The sequence below is a fragment of the Schistocerca americana genome, chromosome 4 (genome assembly GCF_021461395.2).
Source record: "Schistocerca americana isolate TAMUIC-IGC-003095 chromosome 4, iqSchAmer2.1, whole genome shotgun sequence".
In the NCBI taxonomy this organism is placed as follows: domain Eukaryota; kingdom Metazoa; phylum Arthropoda; class Insecta; order Orthoptera; family Acrididae; genus Schistocerca; species Schistocerca americana.
The window spans coordinates 261427856-261441888 of NC_060122.1; positions in this window are offsets into that span (position 1 = coordinate 261427856).

The following is a 14033-nucleotide window of genomic DNA, read 5'->3' on the forward strand; positions in this document are numbered from 1 at the left end:
GCAGATGTGGTGCCAAGTCCATCCAGCGACCTACGAAGGCCCCATTGCTTCCATGCCGCCACGAGTCGCCGCTGTTACCAAAGGTGGACATACCGGCTGTTAGGTAGGTGGTCATAAAGTTTCTCTGGCTAATGAGTGAATTAGGCGAATCTAAAACCACTGAAACTTAACTCAGTCTAAACAGGCCAAGAAGGTCCAACGGTGCCGACCGGCCTCCGTGTCATCGTCAGTCCACAGGCTTTACGGGATGCGGATATGGAAGGGCATGTGGTCAGCATAACGCTCTCCCGACCGTATGTCAGTTAACGAAACCGAAGCCGCTACTTCTCAGTCAGGTAGCTCCTCAAGCTTCTCAGCTTTTCCAACAGCGAGGACAACCATATCATGTCTGAGAATGTAGCACTATTCTGTGTTGTGTGTTGTTTTAGTGATTGTATACTACGGTCACTGTTGTGAAGGTGTTTCCACAGAAGAAATGGTGATTTTGCTAAGAAACCGAACAAGTCATAATTTAATTAATACTCTGTAACGAGTCACCGGAGACCAGAAATACACTACACCACTATATTTTGAAAATTTCTCTGTACAACTCGCGGAGCTTTGCCGTTGGTGTTCTGGTTCATGCTGTCTTTACAATGATAACGCATGCTGATTGGAACTGTTGTTAATATATAATGAATAAAAAGGAAGAATGTTGAAAATATTATCAACTAAAGGAACATAAAAAAGGGATGTACAGAATTTAGTTCCTAAGTGACTAACTTCCAGCTTAAGCACCTCTACATCTGTTACCGGCTGCCTCGGAAGAGCTAGAGATCGGTGGACTAATTACAACTATACCTAAATATACATCTGTTAACACTGTACTACTCTACATTGAGTTCACAGATATGTAGTATGATTAAAATTACTTTATAGTTGACACTTCACGAGTTGCAGCTGTTTCCCTCCAATCAGAGCGCTCAACGTCACACCAAACTGTTCGTCTTTGCCAAACTGCCAAAAGAAATGATCATTTCATTTCCATTTCCGTGACTGGTTTCTTTCTTGATGGGTTTGGATCGTGAGTCTTGGTCCTTTTATTTTGCATTTCATCAGGCAGAATAACCACACCAAAACAATACATCTCTCCTACTGAACAAGGGCTCATAGCAGTTAAGCTAAGCATCTTAGAGCCAAATTTCCTTGAAATTTTTTTCTTATTTTCGTCTATACTACCTTCTCTAACGATATGGAAAGTGAAGAGCTTGTAGAACAAGAGATTTGTTTCACAGCATCGAAGTTGAAGAAGTGTTCATAGCATTTAAAAGCCCATAGTTACTGGAGTTTTTGCTTCGAGTGATCGTTCTTTTCGGATCCCTGAATATTGACCATTGCTCCTGGGACACCCTGTAGATTAGGAACTGGGTATTTCTTCCCCTCCCTTTACCTATCTTTCACCTATCTTTCGTCTTTACACTGTTGTTTTTCTTTATAAGCTGACTTCCAACTGAACTTTATTACCTATTTTACGAAATAATTATATTTATTCTAAAAAAGATTTTAAAGCTTTCCAGGAAATCACATTCAGTGAAACTAAGAAGTACGTCAATGTCAGTAAATAAATAAAGTTATAAACTGTAGTTTAGATCCTTAGCTTAGAAAATCATGTAAATAAGACGTAAGTACGAACACTATAAGTTCCAGACGATGGGTCAAAACAAATATCTTAAAAACATTTTAGCCTCGAGAGGAGGGTTGGGGATATTTTACAGTTTAGTGAAAATTCTTCACTCTCAAGTTTTCTGAAATTCTATTTGCATTTTTCAGTTTCTTTCCTCTCCTAATTCCAAGAGATATAACACAATTCCCTTAGAAAACACAATATGTTTTTAAAATTAACTGATTCTAATTTATTCAGTACCTCGCAATTTAGTGTTTCAAAAGATCTGCAGATATGTGCTCTGTATACAGTGCTGTACGACTTCACTGTATTTAAAATAAGGCACGAAAAAACCACCAAAAGCTGATTTAACATCTATTTATTTATAGACAGCCAGTTTCTATCAGTAATACATAATTATGTACTTGACGAAGGGGAACCCTCCATCCAGCTTACGTAATGGCATTCGTGACCTGAAGATAGTCACCGGACTGAAACTAATTGTCCATAAACAAGTAATAACTACAGCAGATTTTGGTGGTTTCATGACACCAGTTTTAGATGCAGAATTTCATATTTCAGTTTTACTTTCTTTCAGTTTTGCTCACAATATGTCAAATTCTTGAATAGGTAAAACTGAAGCCAGTAACTGATGCTAGGTATTCTACAGGTCGCAAGTAACATATTTCAGTGTGACGGAACTCGAGTTTTGTCCTTCAGCACAGTAGCGAAAGAACATTTATTTAGTGCAAATCTATCACGAGGAAAGAAATAGTTGATTTTTACCAGTAATATGCATATGAACTGTTGTAACTGCTATATACTCTTGGCGTTAACAAACGAGTGTGGAAGAGAACACTCTTCCACGGATAGTAGTTGCAGTCTTGAGGTGATTTGCTTGGACACAGAAACTACACATCCTCGTCATAGGACCAAACAGATTTAGACAAACCACGGCAGAGATTACGTCAACACGTATTACTAAAAACTTACAGTAATTTATTAAATAAATTAATACATTATTCAACTTGAGCAGGAAGATGATACATGTTAATGTTGCTCGAAGTTCATGTGCCCTGATCTCTCTGTTAACACTATTCTAGTCCTGAAACTTGTGAACGATTAATATAACTAGTAGAAAGTCCCATTTTATTAAAAACAGCATGGTCAAAGAACGAAGCGCAGGAATAAGGACATTCAAATTAGACATTCGACTGTGGATTAGTAGTACAACGCCGTATAAGTAGTACATTTTCGTCTATGGATATATTCAGTTTTTCGTTTCAGTATGGAAAGATTACATAGGGATGGAGGCGGCCTTGGGATAATCTGGCTTCTTTAACGAACACTTTCCAGCTCCCTTTGCGGCATTAACAAGGCATTTTGAACAGTGTATTCTTTCTCTCGTGATGAATCTGAGGAGAGGGCGGAACTATCTAAGCCCTTAGGCTCTTATTGGAAAGTTTATATTAAGGCCAGAATATGGGGAGGGTGGACTTGAAATTTTCGCTCACGTAATCTGACTGACGTTTTTCCTCTTATCACAGCAACTTTCTACATCGTCCATATGCATCTTTAACGAGAATGATGTCGACGGGTATTCGGTTTACAAAGACATCTGAACTCATTATTTTCCTGTCGTGTGCAGAGATACAATAGGCACTCGGCAACAAATTATCAACAACCATTGCTGACGATTATCATAATATCAGTAATGTGATGACCAGCATCATCACTACTGCTCATAGTGGTGATTCGTCTGAGCTCCAAAAGACATGTAGAGTCACTTATGTTGAAGCATGAATACCAGTAATAAACTGGTCCAATACCGCGAACAGAGGGAGGAGACTGGATAATGAAAGATATGAAAAGGTAGCAAAGTTAAGGTCGTGGAACATGACCCTTTCTACCTATGTCGACATCGAGTAATCTATATGATCAGAAGTTCAATATCCTAATGAAATTGCAGACTGAATGACACAACAATGCTTTACATCAGAGTGAGTAGACAAAACTGAAAGTGAACTCTGAAAAAGACAAAATCAATAAGTGTGGCACCAGGGTGCCAGTTAGACATAGAATAACCTAACTTGACAGAGAACGTAACTGGTTCATAACATTATACTGTGGCCCTTAGTGGCCTTGTATATGCAATACTTTGACATAATTACTTGAGAAAACCAAACAGTAAAATCAAGTATTGTATGGCTCCAGGTGGACTTGAACTTGGAATACATGTAGATCTTAATATCTCAAAAGACTGAGTAAAAAATGTCAAACAGAGGATCAAAGCGGCCTACCTACATACGTAAATGCTAATCTGAATAGCTAAGATGTCCGAGAAATCATCTTTGTGGCTCAAAGTGGCCAAGTTTAACATGAAATAAATGCTGACCTTAATAGATAAAAATGTTACAGAAATCGTCTTTGTGGCTTAAAGTCGCCTGGTTTTACATGTAATAAATGTTTACCTTAATAAGTATAATTGTGACAAACTTCTCTATGGCTCAAAGTGGCCTTGTACATGAAATAAATTCTGATCTTAATAGCTACAAATGTTACACATATCATATTTGTGGTTCAAATTCGCCTAGTTTTACATGAGATAAGCATCAGAGCTGATGAAGTATCATAAAATATCATTTACCTATAACTTTATGCATAATTCATAATACGAATATATATCTTGATTTGGTGTTTACAAGAACAAAGTGCATAAATAGTAGTATTGTATAAAAGTATGGCTCTGCATAGCCTGTATGAGTACATAATAGACAAATAGCATCAGAAAATCAAAATAGGTATGGAACTGTATGAGTAAAGATACAATATTTATAGACTTCACAGTACCCTCAGTGCTTCATGAATTTCAATGTATTAAATGATCTATATCTCTAACAATGTTCATATCTACGGGAAGGATATGGAAATGACTGATAAGGGCAGTAAAAAGAACATGATTAACAATCAATCGTCATTCGTCATGAGTCTGGAACTGCTATGACCAAAGCAAAGGAAAGACAGCATAAAGACAGTAGTACTAAAATACATTCAGCCCTTTTGACACTGAATCCTCTGGCTCTGTTCAAAACTTATAACCTTGGTCCCTGTGCACATAACAAATTAAACTGTCTTACCTCTAAAGTAGCAATGGTGGAACGCGATATGTTCTGGTCTCTCAAACAAAAAATAAACGTATACTAGTTACAGTCTCTGCATCGGTTTGCAGTGCTGGCTGTACCAATTTCAAATGTACATAAAGATCTTTTTGTTGATAAATGAAAACATCTAAGAAAAATCCAACTTCTCTGAAAAACATACGACCTGGACAGAGAGGCGGTACAGAGGATGGTGAAATACTAACTCTGACTTTTGAACAAAATTATATTCCAAGTTAAATTTGGCTTTTGAAAAACACTTGACAATTGAAATAACATTATTCAAAAAAATTACATTCCTTTTACTAATTCATTCACAAACAATGAAATGTATACAGCAAGTATTATCTGACCTCACTAAACAAAGAATAAATACGAATCATTAAATTACATAGACTTTTCCTAAGAAAGCTTAGGAAAGGGAAATATCTAACTAGCCTTGACATCAAATCTGGGGATACTCAACAACTGACAATTATCAGGGAGCTCATCTATACTAACGCCGTAGCAAAACGAAAGTCACAGTTATGTAACATTTTTACCTTGCTTGCGTGAACACTTCTGCTTCCACGTTTCTATTTCTAATAATACATGTACTCATAATTCCTTCATTATAATCTAATACTTGGTGGCTTCACAGAGCACACCACAAAAACTGCCTACTCTATCCTCTTTCGCTCACATACCAACTATCGGTCGTGCACAGAGATCCGCTTTATAAAGCCAATCAGAGGCAGTCATCGTTCATAATATTTTTTATTTTGGTTTACATTAGTATTATCGGCATATTTGATGCCACATACAAGTGTAGCGATGTACACTCCTTTAAATATATATGTGGTGTAATGGTATAAGGCCAGATATTTCTATTTGTCACTGAGGACGGTGAAATGAAAAATATTATTTCAGTATTTTCGTCATTGGCCATTACAAGTCGTATGTTTCTCGGAGTGTTAGTATCTCCAAGTACATGTGGCAAGGATGTTTACTCTCCCCTAGGAAGCAGATCACACGTGGACATGTGAACGAAAACGGTTACTCTGTACTGGCGTAGTCCACTTAGTGGTTCAGTACAACCATGCAGAAAACATCAGGTCGTGAAGTTCATGCCGTGATTGTGGATAGTTCAGAGTCCCTGCATAAAACTTCTAGGGGTGACAACTAACATTAGGGGAATAAGTTTTCTTAGAAAAAATATGTTCGCTGACAACATGAGACTTGTCAGTTTGTTATGCCCTGAGATGTGGTGGTGCGGAGGCACTCCACTGCATGCAGTTGCTTTGTGTGTTGCCTATAACCGAGTCATCTGGGTCAAGTGAAAAGGGCTAGGCCGTAATTCGTTGCTTAAATTTCGAAAGTGTACATTCATAGAAGAGTCAAACGGTGTCTTGTGATAAATTTCGAAATACTGGAGCTCATATGGAAGCCTAACAACAGCTATTCTTGCCGTGCGCCACTCACGACGTAATAGGAAAGCGGGGAGTGGCAGTGGTACCTTCCGCCATACACTGTAGGGTGGCTTGTGTAACACAAATGTAAATGAGGACGTCTGTAAGCGTTGACGAAATATGGTAGGTATCCATATTAAATTCTGTATTCTTATAGTAATGAAGGGAACAGTTACTGTTGTGTCTATGTTAATTTAGCTCCAAAATAGAACGGAAAATTTGAGAAAGCGGCAGCGAGAGAGAGGAAACTTATGAACTGTGAAAGCCAGTAATCCACTGCTGCTCGACGGACTGGCTCGTGCTACTGACCCGCTAACATCAAAAGGAAAAGACAAATATTTACTTTGCGAGTAGAATCACTGGCGTAATGACAAGGCAAATGGGCCCCGAGGAAGGATCGCGAGGTTCCGTGCGGCGGCGGGGTTTTCCAGAGGAAACCAGTCGTTTGGCGGTATTAAAGTTCGATGGGCGGGTCCTGGGAGCAGGCAGGCAGCAGGCAGCAGAGCTCTGAATAATGCAGACACGCCGCTCCTGGCCGCCAGCTCGCGTACTCGATGGCCGCGGCGCGACGTGGCACGCGACGGCCCAGCCTGACACGTGGGACCGCCGAGGGAGCGCAGTGGCCAAGGCACCGCGGTCCGTGAGCCCAGGGACGCGAAACCTCCACACATCTCCTGTCCTAAAGGCATTATTACCCACGGTCGTACCTCGAGATGTTGTCGTGTAGAAACGCAGTGTGAGCAAGAGGTGGTACGAAGTCTGGTTATTATCACACATAACACATACTGAGGTCCCAGAATGAGATTTTCACTCTGCAGCGGAGTGTGCGCTGATATGAAACTTCCTCGCAGATTAAAACTGTGTGCCGGACCGAGGCTCGAACTCGGGACCTTTGCCTTAAGCGGGCAAGTGCTCTACGAACTGAGCTACCCAAGCACGACTCACGCCCCGCCCTCAAAGCTTTACTTTTGCCAGTACCTCGTCTCCTACCGTCCAAACTGTACAGAAGCTCTCCTGGGAACCTTTCTTTCAGGAGTGCTAGTTCTGAAAGGTTCTCTTCTGTTTGCCACGCAGCAATGCGTCGATAAATAGTTTAGACAAGAAGAGAATAGAAGCTTTCGAAATGTGGTACTACAGAAGAATGGTAATGGTTAGATGGGTAGATCTTGTAATGAACAGAATTGGGGAGAAGAGGAATCTGTGGCACAACTTTACTAGAAGAGGGGAATCTGTTGGTACGACACGTTCTGAGACATCCAGGAATCATCAATTTAGTATTGGAAGGAAGCTCGGAGGGTAAATATCGTAGAGGGAGACCAAGGCATGAATACACTAAACAGATTCAGAAGAATCTAGGTTGCAGTAGTTACTCGGAGCTGAAGAACCTTGCACAGTATAGAGTAGCACGGAGAGCTGAATCAAACCAGTCTCTGGACTGAAGATCACAAGAACAACGTGCCTGACACTACTGAATGTCTGCAACATCGCATTGCTGAGGCTGTAAATTCGATAACGAGAGGCCAGCCGCTTTGCGTCTGGCAGTAAATGAGCCATCGTTTTGACATTTGCTGTGTGATTCATGGCGCTCAGATTAAATGCATAAAAATTTGAACTTTTCTCTTTCCAGGAACTTTGAATTGTGTTTCTATTTCCTGTAGTTTCAAACAATTCGTCTTTCTCCTGTCTTTTACTACTAAGTTCTACAGTAACTCTTTCTTGTATTTCTTCTCATACAAAAGCATTACAATTCCCTCGGGTTATTACATTTTTGTCTTCATTTACATACTGACTAACTCATTAAATATCCGCATATACTTTGTCTCTTCATCCTCTGTTTGCGACGCCGGTATGTATACCTGAACTACCGTTGTCGGCGTTTGGTCTGATAAGAACGATCAAATCACTGAATTGTTCACAATAACCCAATATTTGTCGTACCTTCCAACTCATAACGAATCATACTCACGTTATACCAATTTCTGCTACTGTTAATATGACCAAATATTAGTCTGACCAGAAATATTTTTCTTATCTCCATTTTACTTTACTGAAACCCGCTATATCTAGATTGAGCCTCTGCATTTCTCTTTTCAGATTTACTAGCTTCCCTGCCACATATTAAGCTCCGACATTTACGCTCCGGCTTTAGAAAATCATCTTCTTGTTGTTTATTCCACCTTTCCCCTGATCAGCTCCCCTGGCAATCCCGTCCCGGAGATTCGAATAGGAATCTTTTGCGAAATGACAGATCGTCATGATACTTTTTGAGTTACGGGTCGCATGTCCTGTGGATACACCTTATGTGCCTTTAAAGCAGCGGTCTCCATTCCCTTCTTCATGTTCAAGCCGTTGATAATTGCTGATATTTTCTTCTCTTAGAGACGGTTTCCTACACAAAGAACAAGAGTGTGCCATGAACCTCTGTCCGTTCCTCTGCCTTTTTCTGACAAGCCCGTTCGCCAAAGTCCTCGGCCACCATTGCCTATAGATTTTATTTGAAAATTTAGCAATACGTAGGTACGAAGAAGTGACTCTTGACGTTTTGATTACGTGTTAAAGAAAGTACCCCTAGATCACAGTTTCTATTGTAACTTTTACTACAAAATAGGGAAAAGAGAGTGACGGATATGAAATGAGAATTTGGGGTGGCAATAATTATAGTAAAGGCGAATTTCCTTGCGGCGAGACTTTTCATGAAATTAGAACCTCCAACTTCTTCTCCGCACGCCAAAATACACTCCTGGAAATTGAAATAAGAACACCGTGAATTCATTGTCCCAGGAAGGGGAAACTTTATTGACACATTCCTGGGGTCAGATACATCACATGGTCACACTGACAGAACCACAGGCACATAGACACAGGCTACAGAGCATGCACAATGTTGGCACTAGTACAGTGTATATCCACCTTTCGCAGCAATGCAGGCTGCTATTCTCCCATGAAGACGATCGTAGAGATGCTGGATGTAGTCCTGTGGAACGGCTTGCCATGCCATTTCCACCTGGCGCCTCAGTTGGACCAGCGTTCGTGCTGGACGTGCAGACCGCGTGAGACGACGCTTCATCCAGTCCAAAACATGCTCAATGGGGGACAGATCCGGAGATCTTGCTGGCCAGGGTAGTTGACTTACACCTTCTAGAGCACGTTGGGTGGCACGGGATACATGCGGACGTGCATTGTCCTGTTGGAACTGCAAGTTCCCTTGCCGGTCTAGGAATGGTAGAACGATGGGTTCGATGACGGTTTGGATGTACCGTGCACTATTCAGTGTCCCCTCGACGATCACCAGTGGTGTACGGCCAGTGTAGGAGATCGCTCCCCACACCATGATGCCGGGTGTTGGCCCTGTGTGCCTCGGTCGTATGCAGTCCTGATTGTGGCGCTCACCTGCACGGCGCCAAACACGCATACGACCATCATTGGCACCAAGGCAGAAGCGACTGTCATCGCTGAAGACGACACGTCTCCATTCGTCCCTCCATTCACGCCTGTCGCGACACCACTGGAGGCGGGCTGCACGATGTTGGGACGTGAGCGGAAGACGGCCTAACGGTGTGCGGGACCGTAGCCCAGCTTCATGGAGACGGTTGCGAATGGTCCTCGCCAATACCCCAGGAGCAACAGTGTCCCTAATTTGCTGGGAAGTGGCGGTGCGGTCCCCTACGGCACTGCGTAGGATCCTACGGTCTTGGCGTGCATCCGTGCGTCGCTGCGGTCCGGTCCCAGGTCGACGGGCACGTGCACCTTCCGCCGACCACTGGCAACAACATCGATGTACTGTGGAGACCTCACGCCCCACGTGTTGAGCAATTCGGCGGTACGTCCACCCGGCCTCCCGCATGCCCACTATACGCCCTCGCTTAAAGACCGTCAACTGCACATACGGTTCACGTCTACGCTGTCGCGGCATGCTACCAGTGTTAAAGACTGCGATGGAGCTCCGTATGCCACGGCAAACTGGCTGACACTGACGGCGGCGGTGCACAAATGCTGCGCAGCTAGCGCCATTCGACGGCCAACACCGCGGTTCCTGGTGTGTCCGCTGTGCCGTGCGTGTGATCATTGCTTGTACAGCCCCCTCGCAGTGTCCGGAGCAAGTATGGTGGGTCTGACACACCGGTGTCAATGCGTTCTTTTTTCCATTTCCAGGAGTGTATTTTGTTGTCTCCTGTCTGCATTGGGAGAAGAGCCCATTGCAGAAAAGTGGATATTAGAATTTTTGTGGAGACATTGAGGTGCTCCTAGAGAGTCGAACGGTAGGGAAATAGTCGGAAAATGGTTCTATGGACCCCCTGTAAAACATTTGAATGTGAACTAAAGACTAACCATGTAAAAGGCTTCATCAGTCCCCCACACCCCCTTCCTCGATATACATTAACACTCCATTATCTTATACATGTTGAGAGAGATAAGACAGGACAGACAAAACCTTTTCACATCGAGTAAGTATATCGTAGCGCGCCTCCCGTTAAGTAACAGGGGAGAATGCATGGATTTTATGGCCCAGGCAAATAACTTTTACATTTAAGAATTGTCGAATTGTGATATAGACTATGTTTCTTAAATATTGAGCAATTTACATTTTTGTGGAACTTCAAAAAGCTTTTTGAGGACTTCAGTGACAGAACATACGTGCAACTGAAATATTAATGTAACAACATCGCAAACCACTGTTGACCTCGAGCGTTGGTAAGTGCTATAAAATGATCCTACACAGTACTACACTTTAAATTTCTTATTGATCCATCAGACTACCATCCCGTGCTGTGTGGTACCTAATATCTATAGAGCTTTTGTTGTAATTTCTCTCACAAATAAAAGTCCAAACGCGTTGGGTGTGGATAGCATGGAGGACATATAACGTTTCGAAAGTTATAATCCAAGGGTCTTCAGATGTTCTGTTAAGATAGCCTGTAATTATATGTGCGAAATGTCCGCGAAATCCATCAAGTTGATACCATATAAGTTGCCTTTTGTTCAATGTCTCGCTGTACCTGCGGCAGCATATCTGCTACGAACTGTACACACGTGGGACTATTTTGAGTCCCGTGAATAAAAGAGGCCAGTTATAAGATTCTAGAAAACCCTGTACCAGACTTTGGAAAACAGTGTCGTAGTTAACTCACTTCTCGGAAAACAGCGTGTGTGCTTTGTAATCAGAAAAAAAGACTTGTATGTAAATGCTGCATTACTTTGAAGTTTTCGTAGGCACAATTCTGAGAAACGTGATGGATTTTGCAAGTCACTGCCATGAAGCTTTTGCTAGAAGAACACGTGAAAAGGACGAAATGCGGTAAATGTGGTATTCGCAGAACAGTTCTTTGAAGGATCTGTCGGACAGTCAAGCTGGCTTATAGTGACATGCGGACTGTGTGACACCGCTGCTGAAAATTTATCTGTGTTTCTCTCACATTTCGCTGATAGTTTTCGTGAGCAAATTTTATTTCCCGTTTCTGGAATTGTTTTCATAATGTTTTCAGCAACAGATCATGAGAGTCTGGCACAATCAGGAGCCTTTCAGGACACGGCCCTACCGCTGCCCAAACATTTCGGTGAAATTCACCGCAAACGAAAACCTTATTTATTTTTTCGACTGTCGTACACATTGCTAAATTCTGAATAATGTCACAGGTAAATATTGTTGTTCACATCCGGTACGGCAGGGCAGAGATTTGCGGGAGACTTCTGACGCCAGGACACTGGTTTGCGCAGCTTTTATCTTGTTACTCTTCGATCAAGATCTACATATGTCCACTTGGAAGGCTCTTTTCAGTCCTCACAGGAAAAAGTATAGCGCTCCATTACAAAGAGAACATCAGTTTCGCAATTCTTTAAGTTAGAAATTATTCGCGTACGCTAGAAAACTCACCACATTGTCCGTTCAACTTATTGAAAACAATAATTCGATATATATTAGCATCCTCACTCTGAGTATTAGCCATACACCCTTTCGTGTTGGCTGACATAGGTCATGAGGTCCAGTACTTAAATACACGCTAATACATAAAAAAAGACACATCAAGAACAAATTAACTGAAAAAGGCGGAAATCGGTTGACCTGACGTACATGTACAGACAAACAAATGGTAACAATTTCAGAAAATTTGGCTCATCCATTCAAGAGAAAGATCTTCACAATTTGAGCAAGTTAATAACACGGTGGTCCACCTCTGACCCTGATGCAAACAGTTAACGGGCTTGGCATTAACTTATGGAGTTATTAGATATTTTTCTCAGGGATATCGTGCCAAATTCTATCCAATTTGCTTCTTAGATCGTCAAAGCTCCGACCTAATGAGAGACCCTGCACATAATGCTCCAATCGTTGCCAGCTGGAGAGAGGTGACGTTGCTGCCAAGGTAGGGCTGGGCAAGCATGAAGCAAAGCAGTAGAAACTATCGACGTTTGCGAAAGGGCATAATATTACCGAAATGTAAGCCCTGGAGGGCTTGCCGTGAAGGGCAACAAAATGGGGCGTCGAATATCGCTGACATACCATTGTGCTGTAGGAGTCTATTGGCAAAGGGGGCCATGCTATGAAATTAAATAGCACCCCATACCATTACTCCAGGTTGTCATGTCGTATGTGGGTGACACGTTTTACTAGGGAGCAAATAAGATGATAGTGCCCCACTAAGCTTGCAGTAGCTCTTCAGGGGGCAGTGCTTGTAGTGTAAAGTTACGTCATGACGCTTTCATCAGAAGGTGGCCATTGACGCTAATGCCTGCTCAATAGATTCAAATCAAGAAGCAGCAGCAGCTTGCCTACCTCCCAGGAACAGTGATAGTTGGTCAGTAAATCAAACGCTATCAGATTAGCCTCCAAGCGAGCAGGTGTTAGAAGTCTCTAAGTTTTCACTTCAGTGAAGGAGAAGACAGCAGCTCACAACAGCTATGTCGAGCAGGCTGGGCTCACTACTGTCCCGAAGGCGAATGGTAGTCAGTGCATAACAGGTCCTGCCTCGGAACTGGATCACTGCATCTGAACAGAGGAAGGGCTGGAAAGCCCAAGTACTTGTAGCTGTCTGTTGGGTGCAATTACGTTATCCCTTGACGACAATGACCGAATGTGGCCTGATTTTCTTGGGCCTGTCAGCGTGTATCAACATTCCGCAGTGACCCATCTTCTTCGTTCAGGATTTCAGCTCATTGTTTTTTGCAGTGTCATTGTATTGAAAGTCGTTCTTGCATATGATTAAAGTGTTGTCACTCCAATTTGTACGACTTCCAGAATGACATTAAACTCCCTTCACAGTGAAAACATACTGATGAACTGGCGATTGAGGCATCTCGTTCAAGTGATGTGTAGCAATAGCCTTGTTCGGGTGCCACGGCATTTACTGTATCGGCTCTCCTGCCAGGCTGGCATCATGACACATATATTGCACACGAGTTTGCCTTGGCTTGGCTTGGCGCTGACCAGGGAGAATTCCAAAAAATTTTACATTCGGCCTGGATATTTTTCTGCGGCGCAGCAGCTCGAATACTTTGAGGCGAGAAGATTTAAAACACCAACGAACAGAGTTCCGACGTAACTGAGGGGGCATCGCAGTCAAAATCAAGAATAAAAAGGTTGAGACTGAAACAGAGAAGCCAAGAATCGCTTGTCTGCTTCATGCTAGCCCAATATTTGGAAAGATCTGTATTTCGTTCCTGTCAACGAAGACAAAGTGTTCTTTGTAATATTGATGGTGATTTAATTGAAGTTTCTCATAACTAGAAAGGAGACAGAACGACCTATATCTACTCTAAAGAAATTTTTATAGTCAAGACTGTGTTCAA